This window comes from Bos indicus, chromosome 10 (genome assembly GCF_029378745.1).
Source record: "Bos indicus isolate NIAB-ARS_2022 breed Sahiwal x Tharparkar chromosome 10, NIAB-ARS_B.indTharparkar_mat_pri_1.0, whole genome shotgun sequence".
Taxonomy (NCBI): domain Eukaryota; kingdom Metazoa; phylum Chordata; class Mammalia; order Artiodactyla; family Bovidae; genus Bos; species Bos indicus.
In genome coordinates, this window is record NC_091769.1 from 100,551,096 (window position 1) to 100,561,135 (window position 10,040).

At 53.4% G+C, this 10,040-nt stretch overlaps 1 long non-coding RNA gene across 1 annotated transcript; it reads left to right on the forward strand.

The window, feature by feature from the left end:
• The first annotated feature begins 4,752 nt into the window (after positions 1-4,752).
• LOC139185423 (uncharacterized) lies at positions 4,753-10,040 on the forward strand. Its single transcript, XR_011569052.1, has 2 exons — positions 4,753-4,839; positions 7,838-10,040. It is a non-coding gene; the product is annotated as an uncharacterized lncRNA (long non-coding RNA).

Consider the following 10,040-nt stretch of genomic DNA (forward strand, 5'->3'; position numbering starts at 1 on the left):
CAGCAACACTGGCCACCCGAGTGGTCGACGGCTGGATTCATTCCCTGAGGCGGCCACTGCAAAGCACCAAAACCAGAACAGCTTAAACCACAGAAATGCATCGTCTCACATTCCAGAGGCTAGAAGTTCAAGAGCAAGGTGTCTGCAGGCCAAGCTTCCTCTGAAGGCGCTACGGAAGGCTGTGTCCCAGGCCTCTCTCCAGCTCCCGGAACTTCCCTGGCTTCTGGCAACAAGATGCCGTCTTCACGCGCCGTTCCCCCTGTGTGTCTGTCTCCACTCGTTCCCGTCTTGTAAAGACACCAATAGGAACCTCCCTGGTGATCCAGTGGCTAAGACTGTACTCCCAGCGCCGGGTGCCTGGGCTCGATCCCTAGTTGGGGAACTAGATCCCACACGCCACAGCTGAGAAACAGGTCCCACATGCTGCAACTAAGACCCAGCACAGCCACATAAATAAGAAATTTTAAAAAGACACCAGTCATGTTGGATTACGGGCCTGCCTACTCCAGTATGACTTTACCTTAACGTATTCCATCTGCAAAGGCCCTTCGTCCAAATAAGGTCACATTCTGAAGCGCTGGGGGCTGGGACTGCAACAAATGAATTTTCGAAGGATGCAACTCAACTCGTAACTAAGACCAAGGACATGGGTGAACGCTGAAATCAAGTCACAGCAGGCAGGCTGTTCTCTTGGGAGGAAGACTTGACATGTCAGTGACTGAAACCAGATCCAATTCTCTCGTCAAGGCTGGGGGAACTTAGGCTTGAAATTGCAGGATTTCTCTTGGCGCCTGGAAGAAGAGAAAGCCAAACAAGAATTTGCCATGTTTATCCAGCCCTGGCCCAGTGAGAGTCCAGCAGCCTGGCCTCCGTGAAGCTACACAGTGTCCACCAGTCTCTTCCTTGGTTTTGATGCAATCTCTCTCTCTCACAGACTTCTTGGTTCTAGTTTTGAGATCAAATTCACGACCTCGTTTTTTCGGTGACCCCAATACACAGCCGACAATATGACCTAGGGTCAGTGTCCTTGGGCTGCAGAGAGTGCATACAATACCCCCACAAAGACTCTGTGGTCAGTTCACCCTCTGGCAATATGGTTTATCCACCAGTCTTTCGTGACCTTGGTTAATGGTAGTCTGTCCCCCTCCCTCCACCCACGTCCCACGGGAGCAGCTGCCAAGTCCAGTGGTGAGTTCCTTGGAGATGCTAATTCAGAGAATAGTTAGAAAAAGGTCAGGCTTTTTCTTACCTTAGGCGTGGGAGGGGCGGGGAGTGGAGGACAAACAGGCCCGGGAACAGAGCTGGTGCAGAAGTGGAGAGAAAACCAAAGTCCTATACACTCGGCAGTGGACGCAGGGACGCGGCAAGTGAAAGACTTTAAAACAGCACTGGCTGCGAGAAGGCGGGGGAGAGGAGGGTGATGTGAGAAGGATTCACAGCGCACAGTTCGGCTTGTTGTCGTTTCTTTAAAGAGGTACAAATTAAAAACCGGCATTCCCAGGGGTTTTGTTCGCTGCTTGCTTTTCGTTGCTGTTCCTGTCTCTTGGCTATTTGATGGGACTTCTTTGAGAGCAACTCACAGGACGGTGTAGTGCAAGAGAAATAGAACCCGAGCCACACACGTGATTTAAATTTTCTAGTAATAGCCGCTTTTAAAAAAGGAAAAAAAAGTGCAAGGAACTTTAATAATATATTTTATTTAACACAATCTATCCAAATATTATTGCAAAATGTAATCAATATTATGTAAGGTATTAATGAGGTATTTTACACCCTCTTTTTTCACACTGAGTTTTGGAAATCCAATATGCTTAGAGCGTAGCTCTGTGTAGTTTCCACATTTCACCTGGAGTGGCCATTGTGAGGTGCTGCCGTGGTCAGAAGTCCACCTGCCAGTGCAGGAGACACCAGAGACGCGGGCCGGGTCCCCGAGTCAGGACTGTCCCCTGGAGGAGGACGTGGCAGCCTGCTCCGGTGCTCCCGCCTGGAGAATCCCACAGACAGAGGAGCCTGGCGGGCTACAGTCCGTGGGGTCACAGAGAGTGGGAGGCGACTGAGAGACTGAGCACAGCACGCACAGCGTGGCCACGTATGGCTGTGGCTGTCACATCCGTCAGCACCAGCACCGATATCTAGGCCAGACTGTGTAGTTCTGGGATTCCTAACGATAACATCATAATAACAGCAATGAGAATCGTCACTTCTTGAGCCTCTTCGGTGTGACACATGCTATATTAATCCCATTTCTTCTGCATCATCTCATATAATCCTTTTAACAGCCCGACCTGATGGTACTCTTACCATCCCATCTTACAGATGCAGAAAGGATCCTCAGAGAGGGTGAGTCAATTTGTCCAACGTCACCCAGCTGGCAGTCAGAACTGGAAACCTAGTTGGCCTGACACCAGCCCGTGTGCCCCATTTGCTCAGAGTCAGCCAGCGCCCAGGCTGCCCCGGCCCTTCTTTTAGAGCCTGGCACAAGGCTTGGCTTTCTTTTCTGATCGGTGGAACTGCCACGTTGGCTGAAAAACAGGACGGAAAGAACCTTCCTTGTTCTGCGGGCCGCTCTGTGGGGCTGACTGAGAGCAGAGCAGGAACAAGACGCTGCGCCTCTCATCAGCTGCAGGAAGCCGCAGAGTCCAGGCCAGCGGCCAGCTTCGCACGAGGTAACTGTTCTCAATGACACCTACTTAGCAGAGAGCCAGGGAGAGAATTGGTCATTCAAAGCCGGACAAGGGCATCGACTGTGCCCCCAGTGATGATCAGAGGCCTCTGGCCTGGCAATGCTGAGAGCATCGTGCAGAGGCCTTTGTGACGTGATTCCCCCGTGGAGGCGGGCTCCGAGCGGCCAGGGTCAGCGCAGCCGGAAACGGAGGGTGGGGCTGAGGACGGGCGCCCCCATCCCATGCCCCACAGGCAGCAGGAGCGGACCGGCAGGTCTGGTCTGGGATGTGGGGGACCCTCGGGGCTTGGGAGAGGCCACCCCTTTCCTGCTGGTCCTTTCTGCCTGGATGCTGCAGGAGTCCTTGAGATGTGACCCTTCTGGGTCTGGGGCTCCGCGGAAGGAGGGTGGTCTTCCTGCTCTGCTGGCCACAGGTCAGACCCTCTGAAGATGGAGGAGCCAGCTGTGGACGTGGCCAGGACAAGCCACACCAAAGCACCCTCGGTTCGTCCGAAAGCCCAGGCGGGGGTGCGGGGGGAGGCTGCCCTGCCCCCTGGAGCTCTCCTGGGCGGGTGAGGGTGAAGCCGTGTTCTCAGAGGTTCCTGGACATGTTTCCAGCCCCGCTCCTGCCCCCCACCCCCGGCTCCCTCTGCCACAGCTGGAGGAGCCGGTGCAGGGCTCCCCGCAGAGCGTCTGGGCTGGGGTTGCAGCCCCCGGTGCCCACACCTCCATCCACCCAGGAAAGGGCACCCAGGGAGCACTGCGTGCCCGGCGCCTGGCAGGCCCGGGGCCAGAGCCACGTGCAGGGTGAAAGGCTCGTGCTTTAGGAGAGCGCGGCACAGACCAGGAAGTCAACGGCTCCGAGGAGCCATGAGGGGTGCTGGGACCAGGAATGTGAACCACAGACGCCTCAGTGGCAGAGACTGCGGACGCTGAACACGGAAGAAACACGCGGGGAGGGAGATTTGCCAGATGAAACGTCATCCCAGAAAGGCAGAGGACCGCCTGTGCAAAGGGACAGGGGCCCGAGGGACAGGCTGGACACTGCCGCCTGCTGAGCAGCGCGTGGGCCTGGGGGGCACGGGCTATGTGGTCGGGGGTCGGCAGGGGCCCAGTGTGTGGGGCTCATGTGCCCCTCGGGAACGGGACCCACAGCAGAGCCCAGGGCGCACGGGAGGTGAAGTGCCAGGCGGGGGTCAGGAAGGTCAGCCCGTCCGCAGTGCAGGAGCGGACCAGAGGGGCCCGAGGCCCCAGCTGCCGCCCTTGCCCTTCCTCTGCTCAGCTCCGATCGGCTTTGCTGGGCGGAGCAACAGGCTGCTCCTGGCCGGGGTCCTGTGCCCGGCCGCCTTCCTCTGGGTTTGGTCCGCTTGGAAGCGGCGGCCGGTGACTGAGACTGGAGGAAAGGAGGGCTTCTCCTTCCCACCTTCTGGGCCTGTGACGTCGGTCCACGCCTGGGACCCCCGGGCCACCGCTCCAGCTGAGCAGGCCTCTGGTCCTGCCGTCTAGTTCTCGCCGGCCCCCTCCATTCAGGGTGATGCCCTCGGGGCTCCTCACTGTCTCCTCAGCCCCTCCGGCACTGCGCATCCGGCTCCCCAGGGTCTCTGGCGCCCTGGGTGACCCGGTCTGATTCGAGGGAGAAAGTGTGTGGGGGGGTGATGGGGCAGTGGGACCAGTTCCACAAGGGCTCTCCCTGTGCGTGGCCCCCCGAGCCCGCCGGGGGTCTCACAGCGCAGACTGCTGCAGCGAGGACGGGACTTAGAGACCCCAGAGAGGCAGGATTGGGGGGGCTTGCGGACATCCTGCAGGAGCGAGGACTAAAGGAAACCGGGGATGACTTCAGGGCAATACAGGCATCAGCAAACCTCTTCTGTAAAAGGCCGGAGGGCAACTATTTCGGACTTTGTAAGTCACGGGTCTCTGCCTCAAACATTCAGTGTTTGCTGCTGTTCTAAAAGCAGTCACAGCAGATAGATCAAGGAACCGGGGTGGCTGGACCCGCCCCCAAAGGTCACCTGTAAACGCAGAGGAGGGCTGGAACCGGCCAGTGGGATGGGTTTGCCAGCTCCTGAGCTCAGGCCTTAGCGGGCTGGCAGAGCGTGGGGACGGGAACATAATAACGCATCCGGAGGAAGGGCTGACCCGACAGGAGTCAGAGGAGAGTTGGGAGGCGCATAACGGTGAGTCCCGCAGCCACTAAGAACCGTACTTCACTGCAAGCGACAGCTCTAGAATGTTCACGGTTTAAAGAAGATTGGATTTTACTTTCTCCCGTGGAAAAGAAATCTAGAGCTTGGGAGTTCAGGGCTGACACAGCAGCTGCACGGTGTCAGCGTTGTCCTAGGCTCCTTAGAGCCGCCTTCTCCGCTGTCCTTGCACATATGCAAGCGACTCTTTGAGACCCTGTGGGCTGTAGCCCACCAGGCTCCTCTGGCCATGGGATGTCCCAGGCAGAATACTGGAGAAGAATACTGAGTCGCCGTTTCCTTCTCCAGGGGATCTTCCCCACGCAGGGACTGAACTCGCACCTCTTGCACTGGTGGGCAGGTTCCTTGCCCCTGAGCCACTGGGAGGCCCATCCCTAGCACTCGGTTTTCATTTTCAAGGTCATCTCAGAGTTGCCTCATTGTCACCAGATGCCCTCTGCTCTCCAGCTATCACATTAGAGTCCAGCTTCCACAGTGGAATTTCATGTCGTAGCAAGGAGAATGGAGAGGAGAATCAGTCATGGTGAGAGATGTGTTAGTCTTCTTTTAAAGAGCTTTCCAGAAGCCCCAGCCTCTTGTATCCCATTGTCATCCATTTGCAAGAGAAGCTGGAGACTGGTTTCTCACATGGGCACGCAGCCACTCCCATTGAAATCAGGGCTCTGGCCATATGTGGTGAAGGGTGAATGGACATCGGACGGGTAACTAGAGGTCTCTGTCCACAGTGCTGGTTTGGCTGCGTTGAATTGGAGGTCCCTGTGGTCTGGTTCTGGCCATGTGGGTCTAGACCTTGGGCAAGGGGGTTGGGTCTAAGAGATAAAGTGGGAATCACCCTCAAATGGTGAAGATGGGAGTTCCCTGGGTAAATGCTCACTCTTCCCTTTCTGGTTCCTGGTATCCTACCTGGGAAGCTTCAGTGCAGTGTTACACAGGTGGCTCCCATTTGGAAACACTGTCTTTCTGTTCAGTGGCATCATACTGGCTTGCACGCTTCCTATGAGCAAGCATCCTTAGGCATTCTGTATGCCCAGGGACCAGCGCTCACTGACCCTGAGAGTCCATGCTTAGTATGTGTTTGCTGAATGAATAAATGAGCCTTTTTAAACTCATACAGACCCTAATGGGAGGTATTAGCGGACCCAGGCAAGAGAATTTTCAGATGTAGATGGTGATCTAATTTTCAGATCCAGGACCAAGAACATACCTTATCCCAATTTCTCGTCCAAAAAGGACTCAACACCTGCATTGGATCCCCGACTGTATCAGCCACAGAACTGCTTCCCACACATTCACTCTGCCTTTGCTTTGTTGCTTGGCTGAGGGTGAATATTAGGCAACTTTCTCGTTGCCTAATGTGGCAGAGATACAGCCCTGGCTCAGGATCAAAGGAAAATTTGGGTAGATCAACATATCACTGCCAACTGTCTGTTCATCAGATGAGGACATCAAAAACTAACACCTCCAACTACGATCACCATAATTTTTTATAGGAGATAGGACATTCTGACACCCATAGAACAGAAGAGATATAATCTTACACTGATGGATACTCCTTTGAATGGAGTAATTTGAATTCTTTGAAAAATTCCCTCCATCACTTAACCATTCACATCTTGCCAACCACCAAGAGCTTTATTAGGAACTGATTCACCAATCGGAACCAATGAACAAGTCCACACTAGACAATCTCAACTGGCTTCTCGGTAAAGAACCTGCCTCCCAATGCAAGAGACGTGGGTTCAATCCCTGGGTCAGCAAGATCCCCTGGAGTAGAAATGGGTACCCACCCTAGTATTCTTGCTGGAAAATTCCATAGACAGAGGAGCCTGGCGGGCTATAGCCCACGAGGTCGCAAAGAGTCAGCCGCGACTGCATGATGAGACACCGCGCACAGACCAATTCAGCGGCTTCCCCAAAGCTGGAAGAGATGGCGCCAAACTGGGCTTCTTGCCTCACCGAGTAAAACGCTTACAAAGCAAACTGGCTAAGCGCCAGTGAGTTCTCAGTTTTATTAATCATCGCATGGCAAAATACCATGAGAGTTTAACTTTTGATTGCAAATACCAGATAGATCATTGTAGACCAGCAAATAGGAGAGATTCTAGTGGTCTCAAAGGAGAGAAGTTAATCTCATCGTGGGTTCAAATTTCCCTTGAATGGAAGATGCCACATGAATTTACCAAGCTATAAGTCCTTTTGAGAACAGCAGGACATTGGAACCATTGAGTAGGTAAGACAAAGCTGAAGTAAAGGAAAATGTCTGCAGTACCCAAGTGGCAGAGACCATCCCAGGAGTTCAGCGTAGAACAAGATCTGACGCCTGTCTGCACCCAGGGAGGGAGCTGAAGAGTCCTCCCCACCTGTGGTGGGGGCTGCCGGCCAGACGTGCAGAGAGAACAGTTTGACTTCGGTCCTCAAGGACTGACACGGACTTTTCAGGAGGAAAGAGGGAGCAAGTGGGGAGCGTTCTGGGAAGAGAAAGTGAGGAAGCCGGAGCAGGAGGAGCCTGGAGCCTGGGGGCATTGAGGGCGGGCGGGGGGCTCAAGGTGAGGCTGGAATCTGGGCTGCGGCTCGTTTTGTAAGGCCCCCTTGTGGGTTGGCCATTCTGCAGGCAGTGTGGCCAGATGTGGCGATCTGAAGCAGATGCAGCAGAAACCAACACAGCCCTGAAAAGCAACCACACTCCAATAAAATAATACACAATACCAGTGATGTTCTAGAGTTCATAGTAATATCTTTTGTTGGCTGGAATCCTTAAAATTTGATTATGTGAATTGCAATACTTGTATGTATCTTATTTGACTTTACGTTGAATTTTTCATTTATATCCACTGAGATGTAGTAAAGATCAAAAGTTAGTTTCTTTTTACATATATTCACATACACACATTGATACTAACAAACACTATTCACAATCTTTATCTCCCCAAAAATAAATTTAACAATTTTTTATTTACAAATTTTAAAAAAGATTTGAAGCAGATGACACCATCAGAGGCAACTGGGAAGGCTGATTGTCGCTGCTCTGCGGGAAACGTGTGGCCAGGGACGAGCGTGGTCACGGCTGGTGTCCAGGGAAGCGGAGCTGATCATCGACCAGGAGGGCGGTCACGACAGGGGCGGACGAGCCATCAGAAGCGGATTTCAGGTGCGCGACGCGCTAAGTCCGTCAGTCGTGTCTGACTCTTCACAACCCCGTGGACTTTAGCCCGCCAGGCTCCTCCGTCCATGGGATTCTCCAGGCAAGAATACTGGAGCGGGTTGCCATTTCCTTCTCCAGGGGATCTTCCCAACCCAAGAATTGCACCCGGGTCCCCTGCACTGCGGGCAGATTCTTTACCGACTGAGCTATGAGGGAAGCCCTAAAAGTCCCTGGATGTATGAAATGACTCCACCCTTGAAAGGTAAGACAGCTGACTTAGGCCTGAGTATGACCTCCTTCTGAATTTTCTTACTTGACACTTGACCTTTTCACTTGAAAGGACTTAGTTATTGCCAATAAAGACGAAATCACCCTGCTCGTGGGTCAGGGTGGGTTAATGGTCCAGCGGAAAAGATTAAGCATCAAAAAGACACGGCTTTTGTGCTGTGTGATGAGAGCCCCCTGATAATCAGTGTGAATGGGCACGCCCTCTCTGAGCTCTGAGAGGAGTGTGCTGCCGGGGTCGGTCAGGAGGCAGGCGGCTGGATGTGCGGGACCTTCTATGGTCTACGGGTCCACGTTCAGTGCATAAGAGTTTCAGAGAAAAGACTAGACTGATAGTAGACCGAATGCCTCATGCATCTGTCTGCACCTCCTGTTCACCCACGGCGGTGGCAGAAGAATTACGAAAATAAAGCAAGAGGACACCGTGTCGCTTGGATTCTCCAGTCTTCGCCCTTACAGCAGTTTTGAGAAGGGACTGATGAGGGCTAGGTGGTGGGGAGAGAACGCACAGCAGGGTGAGGATGCACGCTCGCTTCTAAATCGAGAGCTTGGAGCACGGTATGGGAGAGAGAAGGGGAAAGCGTGAGTCGCTCAGTCGCGTCTGACTCCTTGCTACCCCACGGCCAGGCTCCTCTGTCCACGCGAGGGAAGGACACCCCGTTATTTTATCACAGAGCTGGGGACCAGGGGCAAACATCAGTTCAGTAAGAAACCGTCCTCCCACGGGAGGGGGGGTCACGTCTGCAGATGGCGAACAGGCCCTTGTGTAATTTCTCGCCAGCCAGCGGGGGCGGGAACAGGGTACATGGGAGGAAGAGGGAGGCAACGGCTTTACTGAGCTGCACAGCCAGGGCTGCCGCGCCTGGGACGTGCCACCCTCTACTGGGAAGTCTGGGGGCACACATCAGCTGCCACTGAGATGCCCACGACGCAGTACAGCTGGGCTTCTGGAGGCGACCGTGTTTGAAGGTAGGAGACTTATTTTCCACATCTCCCTAGCGTCATCAGAATCGGCAGATAGTTGGTGAAAAACAAGGTGGGCTGACTATGGTCGCGAAGGACAAAATCTATTTGAAAACCTCCTGAATTTCTTTCTTTAATGTCTTCCCCATTCTTCCTTATTTGGGGTTGCCTTCTCAGACTGCGGAAGTCCTGGATGCTTACATGTGTATGCTGTGCTGGACAGTGCCAAGTGTTTAATAACAAACAGGCGCCAGAAGTAACTCAACTCAAGTTCTGAATGTTGGGTTAGAAAGAGAGCTTGTGACTTTGGAAGCATTTGACTGTATTTAGAGACGAACTACAGGCTAGACATGGCGGTGTTCCAAACAGGCCGGCACACGAAATGCGGAAATACCACCCAGCATTACGCTGGGACTTTCTTAAAAGAAATTATTTATGTAGCTGTACTGGGTCTTGTATTGGGTCATGTGTTGTAGCATGTAGGATCTGGTTCCCTGACCAGGGATCGAGCCTGGGCCACTTGCATCGCGAGCATGGAGTCTTAGCCACTGGCCCACCAGGGAAGCCCCTGAAACTTCTTGACTGTAAACAGAACACAGATCTGTCTGCAAACTTCAGATACATGGTCTCAATGCTATCCTTGGGCCACATTCTTGGATGGATGATTACAGGAATGTTTTGTAAGCTTTTCGCAAGGAAGCCAACTTGAGCTCACTAAGATATAGTAAGTGAATGGACGGACAAAGACATGTATGAATAAACTGCGGCTGCTTTTTATATCAGG